The sequence below is a fragment of the Pseudophryne corroboree genome, chromosome 8 (assembly GCF_028390025.1).
Source record: "Pseudophryne corroboree isolate aPseCor3 chromosome 8, aPseCor3.hap2, whole genome shotgun sequence".
NCBI lineage: Eukaryota > Metazoa > Chordata > Amphibia > Anura > Myobatrachidae > Pseudophryne > Pseudophryne corroboree.
In genome coordinates this window covers 158,858,467-158,870,743 of record NC_086451.1, presented here as the reverse complement: position 1 = coordinate 158,870,743, position 12,277 = coordinate 158,858,467, and the positions used below count along the sequence as shown (strand labels likewise).

At 49.1% G+C, this 12,277-nt stretch overlaps 16 non-coding genes and 3 pseudogenes across 16 annotated transcripts; 8 read left to right on the top strand and 11 right to left on the bottom strand.

Annotated features, from left to right (window-relative positions):
* The first annotated feature begins 132 nt into the window (after positions 1 to 132).
* Positions 133 to 296, top strand: LOC134951686 (U1 spliceosomal RNA). Its single transcript, XR_010184380.1, has one exon. It is a non-coding gene; the product is annotated as a U1 spliceosomal RNA (small nuclear RNA).
* Positions 297 to 448: 152 nt separating this feature from the next.
* LOC134952464 (U1 spliceosomal RNA) lies at positions 449 to 611 on the top strand. Its single transcript, XR_010184979.1, has one exon. It is a non-coding gene; the product is annotated as a U1 spliceosomal RNA (small nuclear RNA).
* Positions 612 to 1,282: 671 nt separating this feature from the next.
* On the top strand, positions 1,283 to 1,446 carry LOC134951651 (U1 spliceosomal RNA). Its single transcript, XR_010184352.1, has one exon. It is a non-coding gene; the product is annotated as a U1 spliceosomal RNA (small nuclear RNA).
* A 152-nt stretch (positions 1,447 to 1,598) lies between these two features.
* On the top strand, positions 1,599 to 1,761 carry LOC134952463 (U1 spliceosomal RNA). Its single transcript, XR_010184978.1, has one exon. It is a non-coding gene; the product is annotated as a U1 spliceosomal RNA (small nuclear RNA).
* A 657-nt stretch (positions 1,762 to 2,418) lies between these two features.
* Positions 2,419 to 2,582, top strand: LOC134951650 (U1 spliceosomal RNA). The gene has a single exon (XR_010184351.1). It is a non-coding gene; the product is annotated as a U1 spliceosomal RNA (small nuclear RNA).
* Positions 2,583 to 2,734: 152 nt separating this feature from the next.
* On the top strand, positions 2,735 to 2,876 carry LOC134953460 (U1 spliceosomal RNA; annotated as a pseudogene).
* Positions 2,877 to 3,571: 695 nt separating this feature from the next.
* On the top strand, positions 3,572 to 3,735 carry LOC134951345 (U1 spliceosomal RNA). Its single transcript, XR_010184102.1, has one exon. It is a non-coding gene; the product is annotated as a U1 spliceosomal RNA (small nuclear RNA).
* Positions 3,736 to 3,887: 152 nt separating this feature from the next.
* On the top strand, positions 3,888 to 4,050 carry LOC134952392 (U1 spliceosomal RNA). The gene has a single exon (XR_010184928.1). It is a non-coding gene; the product is annotated as a U1 spliceosomal RNA (small nuclear RNA).
* A 2,075-nt stretch (positions 4,051 to 6,125) lies between these two features.
* On the bottom strand, positions 6,126 to 6,289 carry LOC134951007 (U1 spliceosomal RNA). Its single transcript, XR_010183824.1, has one exon. It is a non-coding gene; the product is annotated as a U1 spliceosomal RNA (small nuclear RNA).
* Positions 6,290 to 6,959: 670 nt separating this feature from the next.
* LOC134952105 (U1 spliceosomal RNA) lies at positions 6,960 to 7,122 on the bottom strand. The gene has a single exon (XR_010184712.1). It is a non-coding gene; the product is annotated as a U1 spliceosomal RNA (small nuclear RNA).
* A 152-nt stretch (positions 7,123 to 7,274) lies between these two features.
* LOC134951344 (U1 spliceosomal RNA) lies at positions 7,275 to 7,438 on the bottom strand. The gene has a single exon (XR_010184101.1). It is a non-coding gene; the product is annotated as a U1 spliceosomal RNA (small nuclear RNA).
* Positions 7,439 to 8,133: 695 nt separating this feature from the next.
* Positions 8,134 to 8,275, bottom strand: LOC134953631 (U1 spliceosomal RNA; annotated as a pseudogene).
* Positions 8,276 to 8,427: 152 nt separating this feature from the next.
* On the bottom strand, positions 8,428 to 8,591 carry LOC134951133 (U1 spliceosomal RNA). Its single transcript, XR_010183928.1, has one exon. It is a non-coding gene; the product is annotated as a U1 spliceosomal RNA (small nuclear RNA).
* A 670-nt stretch (positions 8,592 to 9,261) lies between these two features.
* Positions 9,262 to 9,424, bottom strand: LOC134953066 (U1 spliceosomal RNA). Its single transcript, XR_010185403.1, has one exon. It is a non-coding gene; the product is annotated as a U1 spliceosomal RNA (small nuclear RNA).
* A 152-nt stretch (positions 9,425 to 9,576) lies between these two features.
* Positions 9,577 to 9,740, bottom strand: LOC134951449 (U1 spliceosomal RNA). Its single transcript, XR_010184187.1, has one exon. It is a non-coding gene; the product is annotated as a U1 spliceosomal RNA (small nuclear RNA).
* Positions 9,741 to 10,410: 670 nt separating this feature from the next.
* On the bottom strand, positions 10,411 to 10,573 carry LOC134953189 (U1 spliceosomal RNA). The gene has a single exon (XR_010185471.1). It is a non-coding gene; the product is annotated as a U1 spliceosomal RNA (small nuclear RNA).
* A 152-nt stretch (positions 10,574 to 10,725) lies between these two features.
* LOC134951447 (U1 spliceosomal RNA) lies at positions 10,726 to 10,889 on the bottom strand. Its single transcript, XR_010184186.1, has one exon. It is a non-coding gene; the product is annotated as a U1 spliceosomal RNA (small nuclear RNA).
* A 694-nt stretch (positions 10,890 to 11,583) lies between these two features.
* On the bottom strand, positions 11,584 to 11,725 carry LOC134952791 (U1 spliceosomal RNA; annotated as a pseudogene).
* A 152-nt stretch (positions 11,726 to 11,877) lies between these two features.
* LOC134950972 (U1 spliceosomal RNA) lies at positions 11,878 to 12,041 on the bottom strand. The gene has a single exon (XR_010183796.1). It is a non-coding gene; the product is annotated as a U1 spliceosomal RNA (small nuclear RNA).
* Positions 12,042 to 12,277: the final 236 nt, after the last annotated feature.

Here is a 12,277-nt window from a genome sequence, read left to right as displayed (position 1 = left end):
CATCTGAAAATATGTGTTCTCCCTGCAGTTGTTGTCCCCAGATGAGAGTTCCCTTGTGCTGCCTCAGTTGAATCTCCTTTACTTGACAGAGATGTGCCTGAGCAGCGGCCCTCCCCAGCCCTATCCCAAATCATACTTATTTTGCATAGGAGATACCATGGTCATGAAGATTGTTCTCCCAGGGTGAGGTTCATTCATTGAATTCTGGGTATGCTGACCCCTGTGATTTCCCCAAATGTGGGAAACTGGACTGCATTATTTGTGGTAGTGAGGGACTGTGTTTGTGCTTTCCTCTGGTCAGCTCTGGTAAAAGTCAGATTTCTTTGTCTCAGATCTTCCTCTAGCCTTGTTCTTCTTTCGAGAGTTTCCTTGTGCTGCCTCAGTTGGATCTCCTTCACTTGACAGGGGGGTGCCCGAGCAGCGACCCTCCCCAGCTCTAGCCCAACTCCTACTTACCTGCCAGGTAAGATACTATGATCATGAAGGTGCTTCTCCCAGGGCAAGGCTCACCCATTGCACTCTGGGTGTGCTGCTCCTGCGATTTCCCCAAATGTGGGAAACTTGACTGCATAATTTGTGTTTCCCCTGGTCGGCTCTCGTATAATTCAGATCTCTTTGTCTCAGGTCTCTCCCCAGCCTAGTTTGCTGTCTGTTTCCACTTCTCTTTTCTTGAGCCGCTCCCTTCTATGCCCTTGCGCACTATCCTGACTTCTCCCGTCTGCTTACTTTTTGCCTTCCAACGCACAATGCGAACTACAGGTAGTGCTGCAGGTCCCACACCCTTTTATTTGCCTTACAGAGCAGCTCTGGAGCTGTTACAGTGCCCAGCTGCTGCAAGAAATCAGCTTGAATGCTTCAGGGGCAGGGGCATAGCCAACATGAGCCCCACACCGAAGGAGGGTGAAGGTGTTTAATGCGAGCTAGGGGTCATCCAAGCGCCGCAAAAGGCTGCCATGCCCTGCACGCCCCTTTTCTCTTTTCATATGCAGACGAGGGTTGAAGCCAACTTTGACCCACTGCTTGGATGACATCACCATATGCAAATCCATCTGCTGCAGGCCTTCCCCCAGGAATGCCTGCACTAGTTGTTGCATTTTGTTTGTTGTTTTGGGGTGCTTCAGTATTAGGTAGCCTTCTGCCCTCCCATGTTCATCTGAAAATATGTGTTCTCCCTGCAGTTGTTGTCCCCAGATGAGAGTTCCCTTGTGCTGCCTCAGTTGAATCTCCTTTACTTGACAGAGATGTGCCTGAGCAGCGGCCCTCCCCAGCCCTATCCCAAATCATACTTATTTTGCATAGGAGATACCATGGTCATGAAGATTGTTCTCCCAGGGTGAGGTTCATTCATTGCATTCTGGGTATGCTGACCGCTGTGATTTCCACAAATGTGGGAAACTCGACTGCATTATTTGTGGTAGTGGGGGACTGTGTTTGTGCTTTCCTCTGGTCAGCTCTGGTAAAAGTCAGATTTCTTTGTCTCAGATTTTCCTCTAGCCTTGTTCTTCTTTCGAGAGTTCCCTTGTGCTGCCTCAGTTGGATCTCCTTCACTTGACAGGGGGGTGCCCGAGCAGCGACCCTCCCCAGCTCTAGCCCAACTCCTACTTACCTGCCAGGTAAGATACTATGATCATGAAGGTGCTTCTCCCAGGGCAAGGCTCACCCATTGCACTCTGGGTGTGCTGCTCCTGCGATTTCCCCAAATGTGGGAAACTTGACTGCATAATTTGTGTTTCCCCTGGTCGGCTCTCGTATAATTCAGATCTCTTTGTCTCAGGTCTCTCTCCAGCCTAGTTTGCTGTCTGTTTCCACTTCTCTTTTCTTGAGCCGCTCCCTTCTATGCCCTTGCGCACTATCCTGACTTCTCCCGTCTGCTTACTTTTTGCCTTCCAACGCACAATGCGAACTACAGGTAGTGCTGCAGGTCCCACACCCTTTTATTTGCCTTACAGAGCAGCTCTGGAGCTGTTACAGTGCCCAGCTGCTGCAAGAAATCAGCTTGAATGCTTCAGGGGCTGGGGCATAGCCAACATGAGCCCCACACTGAAGGAGGGTGGAGGTGTTTAATGCGAGCTAGGGGTCATCCAAGCGCCGCAAAAGGCTGCCATGCCCTGCACGCCCCTTTTCAACGAGGGTTGAAGCCAACTTTGACCCACTGCTTGGATGACATCACCATATGCAAATCCATCTGCTGCAGGCCTTCCCCCAGGAATGCCTGCACTAGTTGTTGCATTTTGTTTGTTGTTTTGGGGTGCTTCAGTATTAGGTAGCCTTCTGCCCTCCCATGTTCATCTGAAAATATGTGTTCTCCCTGCAGTTGTTGTCCCCAGATGAGAGTTCCCTTGTGCTGCCTCAGTTGAATCTCCTTTACTTGACAGAGATGTGCCTGAGCAGCGGCCCTCCCCAGCCCTATCCCAAATCATACTTATTTTGCATAGGAGATACCATGGTCATGAAGATTGTTCTCCCAGGGTGAGGTTCATTCATTGCATTCTGGGTATGCTGACCGCTGTGATTTCCACAAATGTGGGAAACTCGACTGCATTATTTGTGGTAGTGGGGGACTGTGTTTGTGCTTTCCTCTGGTCAGCTCTGGTAAAAGTCAGATTTCTTTGTCTCAGATTTTCCTCTAGCCTTGTTCTTCTTTCGAGAGTTCCCTTGTGCTGCCTCAGTTGGATCTCCTTCACTTGACAGGGGGGTGCCCGAGCAGCGACCCTCCCCAGCTCTAGCCCAACTCCTACTTACCTGCCAGGTGAGATACTATGATCATGAAGTTGCTTCTCCCATGGCAAGGATCACCCATTGCACTCTGGGTGTGCTGCCCCTGTGATTTCCCCAAATGTGGGAAACTTGACTGCGTAATTTGTGTTTCCCCTGGTCGGCTCTCATATAATTCAGATCTCTTTGTCTCAGGTCTCTCTCCAGCCTAGTTTGCTGTCTGTTTCCACTTCTTTTTTCTTGAGCCCCTCCCTTCTATACCCTTGTGCACTATCCTGACTTCTCCTCCCGTCTGCTTACTTTGTGCCTTACAATGCACAATGCAAACTACAGGTAGTGCTGCAGGGCCCACACCCTTTTACTTGCCTTACAGAGCAGCTCTGGAGCTGTTACAGTGCCCAGCTGCTGCAAGAAATCAGCTTGAATGCTTCAGGGACTGGGGCATGGCCAACATGAGCCCCACACAGAAGGAGGGTGGGGGTATTTAATGCGAACTAGGGGTCATCCAAGCGCCGCAAAAGGCCGCCATGCCCTGCATACCCCTTTTCTCTTTTCATATGCAGATGAGGGTTCCAGCCAACTTTGGCCCACTGCTTGGATGACATCACCGTATGCAAATCCGTCTTCTGCAGACCTTCCCCCAGGAATGCTTGTACTAGTTGTTGCATTTGGTTTGTTGTTTGGGGGTGCTTCAGAATTAGGCAGCCTTCTGCCCTCCCATGTTCATCTGAAAATATGTGTTCTCCCTGCAGTTGTTGTCCCCAGATGAGAGTTCCCTTGTGCTGCCTCAGTTGAATCTCCTTTACTTGACAGAGATGTGCCTGAGCAGCGGCCCTCCCCAGCCCTATCCCAAATCATACTTATTTTGCATAGGAGATACCATGGTCATGAAGATTGTTCTCCCAGGGTGAGGTTCATTCATTGCATTCTGGGTATGCTGACCCCTGTGATTTCCCCAAATGTGGGAAACTTGACTGCATTATTTGTGGTAGTGAGTGACTGTGTTTGTGCTTTCCTCTGGTCAGCTCTGGTAAAAGTCAGATTTCTTTGTCTCAGATCTTCCTCTAGCCTTGTTCTTCTTTCGAGAGTTTCCTTGTGCTGCCTCAGTTGGATCTCCTTCACTTGACAGGGGGGTACCCGAGCAGCGACCCTCCCCAGCTCTAGCCCAACTCCTACTTACCTGCCAGGTGAGATACTTTGATCATGAAGGTGCTTCTCCTAGGGCAAGGCTCACCCATTGCACTCTGGGTGTGCTGCTCCTGCGATTTCCCCAAATGTGGGAAACTTGACTGCATAATTTGTGTTTCCCCTGGTCGGCTCTCGTATAATTCAGATCTCTTTGTCTCAGGTCTCTCTCCAGCCTAGTTTGCTGTCTGTTTCCACTTCTCTTTTCTTGAGCCGCTCCCTTCTATGCCCTTGCGCACTATCCCAGGATAATTATTGTAGCTGGTCTGCGGGTAACAGCTCTCAGATCCACTTCTAGAAAAAATGCAACAATGTAATTTGAGTGACAAACTGCAGAGATGAACCCTTTCTGTGACTGCTGCACAGGGATCACACAAACTCTATTCATAGGGCTGACTTCACTTAGGGGAGATGTTCTCGCCCCGCAAAGAAGTGCGAGTATATACCGCACTTACGGTACCATTGGATTTACAGATATTTTCTTGCAATACACTATGGGGGTCATTCTGAGTTGATTGCTCGCTTGCAGTTTTTAGCAGCCTTAAAACGGTGGAGTTAACATATCTCATGTGGAAGGTGGTCATGTTATTAGCCTTGGCTTCGGCTAGGCGAGTGTTGGAATTAGCGGCTTTGTCACATAAAAGCCCATATTTGGTGTTCCATGTGGATAGAGCGGAATTGCGGACCCATCCTCAATTCCTACCAAAAGTGGTCTCATCTTTTCATATGAACCAATCTATTGTGGTGCCTTTGGCTACGCGTGACTTGGAGGATTCCGAGTTACTTGATGTTGCCAGGGCTTTGAAAATTTACGTGGCCAGGACGGCTAGAGTCAGGAAAACTGAAGCGCTGTTTGTCCTGTATGCAACCAACAAGATTGGTGCCCCTGCTTCAAAGCAGGCTATTGCTCGCTGGATTTGTAACACGATTCAGCAAGCGCATTCTATGGCTGGATTGCAGTTACCGAAATCGGTCTAGGCCCATTCCACGAGGAAAGTGGGCTCTTCTTGGGCGGCTGCCCGAGGGGTCTCGGCACTACAGCTGTGTCAAGCTGCTACTTGGTCAGGTTCAAACACCTTTTCAAAATACTATAAGTTTGATACCCTGGCTGAGGAGGAACTCATGTTTGCTCAATCGGTGCTGCAGAGTCATCCGCACTCTCCCGCCCGTTTTGGAGCTTTGGTATAATCCCCATGGTCCTTATGGAGTCCCCAGCATCCTCTAGGACGTTAGAGAAAATAAGATTTTAAACCTACCGGTAAATCTTTTTCTCGTAGTCCGTAGAGGATGCTGGGCGCCCGTCCCAAGTGCGGACTACTTCTGCAATACTTGTATATAGTTATTGCTTCAATAAGGGTTATGTTATAGTTGCATCGGTCCTGCACTGATGCTACAGTATGTTGTTTTTTCGTACTCATAACTGGGTAGTTTATCACAAGTTATACGGTGTGATTGGTGTGGCTGGTATGAATCTTGCCCTGGATTAACAAAATCCTTTCCTCATACTGTCAGTCTCCTCTGGGCACAGTTTCTCTAACTGTGGCATAGAGGCGCATAGAGGGAGGAGCCAGTGCACACCCAGAACTAAAGTCTTTCTTAAAGTGCCCATGTCTCCTGCGGAGCCCGTCTATCCCCATGGTCCTTACGGAGTCCCCAGCACCCTCTACGGACTACGAGAAAAAGATTTACCGGTAGGTTTAAAATCTTATTTTCTACTTTATTCTTTTCTATCCTAGTTTATTACGACCAACTCTCATCCAAGGAGTTTGATATTCTACTACCTGCATGCAATTTAAATTGCTTAAATTGTTTATATGGTTGATTTGTCCTTCACAACCCATAATCTGCAACTTGGATGTACTTGTGTCATTGAAAATCTTATAATAAAAATGTTTATATATTGAAAAAAAAAGTTATAAGACATATGCATTCAATATTTGAAGAAACAAAATAAAATAAAGCTATGTATTGGGTTTCACTAACAAGCACATTGGAAGACTTGACTACTGTTAAAAGACATGCATTACATGGTATAGAGCCACAAACCACAATGTAGTAAAATAAAAACAAACTTACATGTGCTAGAGCTGGGGAGGGTCGCTGCTCGGGCAGCCCCCTGTCAAGTGAAGGAGATCCAACTGAGGCAGCACAAGGGAACTCTCGAAAGAAGAACAAGGCTAGAGGAAAATCTGAGACAAAGAAATCTGACTTTTACCAGAGCTGACCAGAGGAAAGCACAAACACAGTCCCCCACTACCACAAATAATGCAGTCGAGTTTCCCACATTTGTGGAAATCACAGGGGTCAGCATTCCCAGAATGCAATGAATGAACCTCACCCTGGGAGAACAATCTTCATGACCATGGTATCTCCTATGCAAAATAAGTATGATTTGGGATAGGGCTGGGGAGGGCCGCTGCTCAGGCACATCTCTGTCAAGTAAAGGAGATTCAACTGAGGCACCACAAGGGAACTCTCATCTGGGGACAACAACTGCAGGGAGAACACATATTTTCAGATGAACATGGGAGGGCAGAAGGCTACCTAATACTGAAGCACCCCCAAACAACAAACAAAATGCAACAACTAGTGCAAGCATTCCTGGGGGAAGGCCTGCAGCAGATGGATTTGCATATGGTGATGTCATCCAAGCAGTGGGTCAAAGTTGGCTTCAACCCTCGTCTGCATATGAAAAGAGAAAAGGGGCGTGCAGGGCATGGCAGCCTTTTGCTGCGCTTGGATGACCCCTAGCTCGCATTAAACACCTCCACCCTCCTTCGGTGTGGGGCTCATGTTGGCTATGCCCCAGCCCCTGAAGCATTCAAGCTGATTTCTTGCAGCAGTTAGCACTGTAACAGCTCCAGAGCTGCTCTGTAAGGCAAATAAAAGGGTGTGGGACCTGCAGCACTACCTGTAGTTCGCATTGTGCGTTGGAAGGCAAAAAGTAAGCAGACGGGAGAAGACAGGATAGTGCGCAAGGGCATAGAAGGGAGCGGCTCAAGAAAAGAGAAGTGGAAACAGACAGCAAACTAGGCTGGAGAGAGACCTGAGACAAAGAGATCTGAATTATACGAGAGCCGACCAGGGGAAACACAAATTATGCAGTCAAGTTTCCCACATTTGGGGAAATCGCAGGAGCAGCACACCCAGAGTGCAATGGGTAAGCCTTGCCCTGGGAGAAGCACCTTCATGATCATAGTATCTCACCTGGCAGGTAAGTAGGAGTTGGGCTAGAGCTGGGGAGGGTCGCTGCTCGGGCACCCCCCTGTCAAGTGAAGGAGATCCAACTGAGGCAGCACAAAGAAACTCTCGAAAGAAGAACAAGGCTAGAGGAAGATCTGAGACAAAGAAATCTGACTTTTACCAGAGCTGACCAGAGGAAAGCACAAACACAGTCACTCACTACCACAAATAATGCAGTCAAGTTTCCCACATTTGGGGAAATCACAGGGGTCAGCATACCCAGAATGCAATGAATGAACCTCACCCTGGGAGAACAATCTTCATGACCATGGTATCTCCTATGCAAAATAAGTATGATTTGGGATAGGGCTGGGGAGGGCCGCTGCTCAGGCACATCTCTGTCAAGTAAAGGAGATTCAACTGAGGCAGCACAAGGGAACTCTCATCTGGGGACAACAACTGCAGGGAGAACACATATTTTCAGATGAACATGGGAGGGCAGAAGGCTGCCTAATACTGAAGCACCCCCAAACAACAAACCAAATGCAACAACTAGTACAAGCATTCCTGGGGGAAGGTCTGCAGAAGACGGATTTGCATACGGTGATGTCATCCAAGCAGTGGGCCAAAGTTGGCTGGAACCCTCATCTGCATATGAAAAGAGAAAAGGGGTATGCAGGGCATGGCGGCCTTTTGCGGCGCTTGGATGACCCCTAGTTCGCATTAAATACCCCCACCCTCCTTCTCTGTGGGGCTCATGTTGGCCATGCCCCAGCCCCTGAAGCATTCAAGCTGATTTCTTGCAGCAGCTGGGCACTGTAACAGCTCCAGAGCTGCTCTGTAAGGCAAGTAAAAGGGTGTGGGCCCTGCAGCACTACCTGTAGTTTGCATTGTGCATTGTAAGGCACAAAGTAAGCAGACGGGAGGAGAAGTCAGGATAGTGCACAAGGGTATAGAAGGGAGGGGCTCAAGAAAAAAGAAGTGGAAACAGACAGCAAACTAGGCTGGAGAGAGACCTGAGACAAAGAGATCTGAATTAAATGAGAGCCGACCAGGGGAAACACAAATTACGCAGTCAAGTTTCCCACATTTGGGGAAATCACAGGGGCAGCACACCCAGAGTGCAATGGGTGATCCTTGACCAGGGAGAAGCAACTTCATGATCATAGTATCTCACCTGGCAGATAAGTAGGAGTTGGGCTAGAGCTAGGGAGGGTCGCTGCTCGGGCACCCCCCTGTCAAGTGAAGGAGATCCAACTGAGGCAGCACAAGGGAACTCTCGAAAGAAGAACAAGGCTAGAGGAAAATCTGAGACAAAGAAATCTGACTTTTACCAGAGCTGACCAGAGGAAAGCACAAACACAGTCCCCCACTACCACAAATAATGCAGTCGAGTTTCCCACATTTAGGGAAATCACAGGGGTCAGCATACCCAGAATGCAATGAATGAACCTCACCCTGAGAGAACAATCTTCATGACCATGGTATCGCCTATGCAAAATAAGTATGATTTGGGATAGGGCTGGGGAGGGCCGCTGCTCAGGCACATCTCTGTCAAGTAAAGGAGATTCAACTGAGGCAGCACAAGGGAACTCTCATCTGGGGACAACAACTGCAGGGAGAACACATATTTTCAGATGAACATGGGAGGGCAGAAGGCTGCCTAATACTGAAGCACCCCCAAACAACAAACCAAATGCAACAACTAGTGCAAGCATTCCTGGGGGAAGGCTGCAGCAGATGGATTTGCATATGGTGATGTCATCCAAGCAGTGGGTCAAAGTTGGCTTCAACCCTCGTCTGCATATGAAAAGAGAAAAGTGGCATGCAGGGCATGGCGGCCTTTTGCGGTGCTTGGATGACCCCTAGTTCGCATTAAACACCTCCACCCTCCTTCGGTGTGGGGCTCATGATGGCTATGCCCCAGCCCCTGTAGCATTCAAGCTGATTTCTTGCAGCAGCTGGGCACTGTAACAGCTCCAGAGCTGCTCTGTAAGGCAAGTAAAAGGGTGTGGGCCCTGCAGCACTACCTGTAGTTTGCATTGTGCGTTGGAAGGCACAAAGTAAGCAGACGGGAGAAGTCAGGATAGTGCACAAGGGCATAGAAGGGAGCAACTCAAGAAAAGAGAAGTGGAAACAGACTGCAAATTAGGCTGGAGAGTGACCTGAGACAAAGAGATCTGAATTATACGAGAGCCGACCAGGTGAAACACAAATTATGCAGTCAAGTGTCCAACATTTGGGAAAACCGCAGGAGTAGCACACCCAGAGTGCAATGGGTGAGCCTTGCCCTGGGAGAAGCACCTTCATGATCATAGTATCTCACCTGGCAGGTAAGTAGGAGCTGGGCTAGAGCTGGGGAGGGTCGCTGCTCGGGCACCCCCCTGTCAAGTGAAGGAGATCCAACTGAGGCAGCACAAGGGAACTCTCGAAAGAAGAACAAGGCTAGAGGAAGATCTGAGACAAAGAAATCTGACTTTTACCAGAGCTGACCAGAGGAAAGCACAAACACAGTCCCTCACTACCACAAATAATGCAGTCCAGTTTCCCACATTTGGGGAAATCACAGGGGTCAGCATACCCAGAATGCAATGAATGAACCTCACCCTGGGAAAACAATCTTCATGACCATGGTATCTCCTATGCAAAATAAGTATGATTTGAGATAGAGCTGGGGAGGGCCGCTGCTCAGGCACATCTCTGTCAAGTAAAGGAGATTCAACTGAGGCAGCACAAGGGAACTCTCATCTGGGGGCAACAACTGCAGGGAGAACACATATTTTCAGATGAACATGGGAGGGCAGAGGCTGCCTAATACTGAAGCACCCCCAAACAACAAACCAAATGCAACAACTAGTGCAAGCATTCCTGGGGGAAGGCCTGCAGCAGATGGATTTGCATATGGTGATGTCATCCAAGCAGTGGGTCAAAGTTGGCTTCAACCCTCATCTGCATATGAATAGAGAAGAGGGGCGTGCAGGGCATGGCGGCCTTTTGCGGCGCTTGGATGACCCCTAGTTCGCATTAAACACCTCCACCCTCCTTCGGTGTGGGTCTCATGATGGCTATACCCCAGCCCCTGAAGCATTCAAGCTGATTTCTTGCAGCAGCTGGGCACTGTAACAGCTCCAGAGCTGCTCTGTAAGGCAAGTAAAAGGGTGTGGGCCCTGCAGCACTACCTGTAGTTTGCATTGTGCGTTGGGAGGCACAAAGTAAGCAGACGGGAGAAGTCAGGATAGTGCGCAAGGGCATAGAAGGGAGCAACTCAAGAAAAGAGAAGTGGAAACAGACTGCAAATTAGGCTGGAGAGAGACCTGAGACAAAGAGATCTGAATTATACGAGAGCCGACCAGGTGAAACACAAATTATGCAGTCAAGTGTCCAACATTTGGGGAAACCGCAGGAGTTGCACACCCAGAGTGCAATGGGTGAGCCTTGCCCTGGGAGAAGCACCTTCATGATCATAGTATCTCACCTGGCAGGTAAGTAGGAGCTGGGCTAGAGCTGGGGAGGGTCGCTGCTCGGGCACCCCCCTGTCAAGTGAAGGAGATCCAACTGAGGCAGCACAAGGGAACTCTCGAAAGAAGAACAAGGCTAGAGGAAGATCTGAGACAAAGAAATCTGACTTTTACCAGAGCTGACCAGAGGAAAGCACAAACACAGTCCCTCACTACCACAAATAATGCAGTCCAGTTTCCCACATTTGGGGAAATCACAGGGGTCAGCATACCCAGAATGCAATGAATGAACCTCACCCTGGGAAAACAATCTTCATGACCATGGTATCTCCTATGCAAAATAAGTATGATTTGGGATAGAGCTGGGGAGGGCCGCTGCTCAGGCACATCTCTGTCAAGTAAAGGAGATTCAACTGAGGCAGCACAAGGGAACTCTCATCTGGGGGCAACAACTGCAGGGAGAACACATATTTTCAGATGAACATGGGAGGGCAGAGGCTGCCTAATACTGAAGCACCCCCAAACAACAAACCAAATGCAACAACTAGTGCAAGCATTCCTGGGGGAAGGCCTGCAGCAGATGGATTTGCATATGGTGATGTCATCCAAGCAGTGGGTCAAAGTTGGCTTCAACCCTCATCTGCATATGAATAGAGAAGAGGGGCGTGCAGGGCATGGCGGCCTTTTGCGGCGCTTGGATGACCCCTAGTTCGCATTAAACACCTCCACCCTCCTTCGGTGTGGGGCTCATGTTGGCTATGCCCCAGCCCCTGAAGCATTCAAGCTGATTTCTTGCAGCAGCTGGGCACTGTAACAGCTCCAGAGCTGCTCTGTAAGGCAAGTAAAAGGGTGTGGGCCCTGCAGCACTACCTGTAGTTTGCATTGTGCATTGTAAGGCACTAAGTAAGCAGACGGGAGGAGAAGTCAGGATAGTGCACTAGGGTATAGAAGGGAGGGGCTCAAGAAAAAAGAAGTGGAAACAGACAGCAAACTAGGCTGGAGAGAGACCTGAGACAAAGAGATCTGAATTATATGAGAGCTGACCAGGGGAAACACAAATTATGCAGTCAAGTTTCCCACATTTGGGGAAATCGCAGGAGCAGCACACCCAGAGTGCAATGGGTGATCCTTGTCCTGGGAGAAGCAACTTCATGATCATAGTATCTCACCTGGCAGGTAAGTAGGAGTTGGGCTAGAGCTGGGGAGGGTCGCTGCTCGGGCACCCCCCTGTCAAGTGAAGTAGATCCAACTGAGGCAGCACAAGGAAACTCTCGATAGAAGAACAAGGCTAGAGGAAGATCTGAGACAAATAAATCTGACTTTTACCAGAGCTGACCAGAGGAAAGAACAAACACAGTCCCCCACTACCACAAATAATGCAGTCGAGTTTCCCACATTTGTGGAAATCACAGGGGTCAGCATACCCAGAATGCAATGAATGAACCTCACCCTGGGAGAACAATCTTCATGACCATGGTATCTCCTATGCAAAATAAGTATGACTTGGGATAGGGCTGGGGAGGGCCGCTGCTCAGGCACATCTCTGTCATGTAAAGGAGATTCAACTGAGGCAGCACAAGGGAACTCTCATCTGGGGACAACAACTGCAGGGAGAACACATATTTTCAGATGAACATGGTAGGGCAGAAGGCTGCCTAATACTGAAGCACCCCCAAACAACAAACCAAATGCAACAACTAGTGCAAGCATTCCTGGGGGAAGGCCTGCAGCAGATG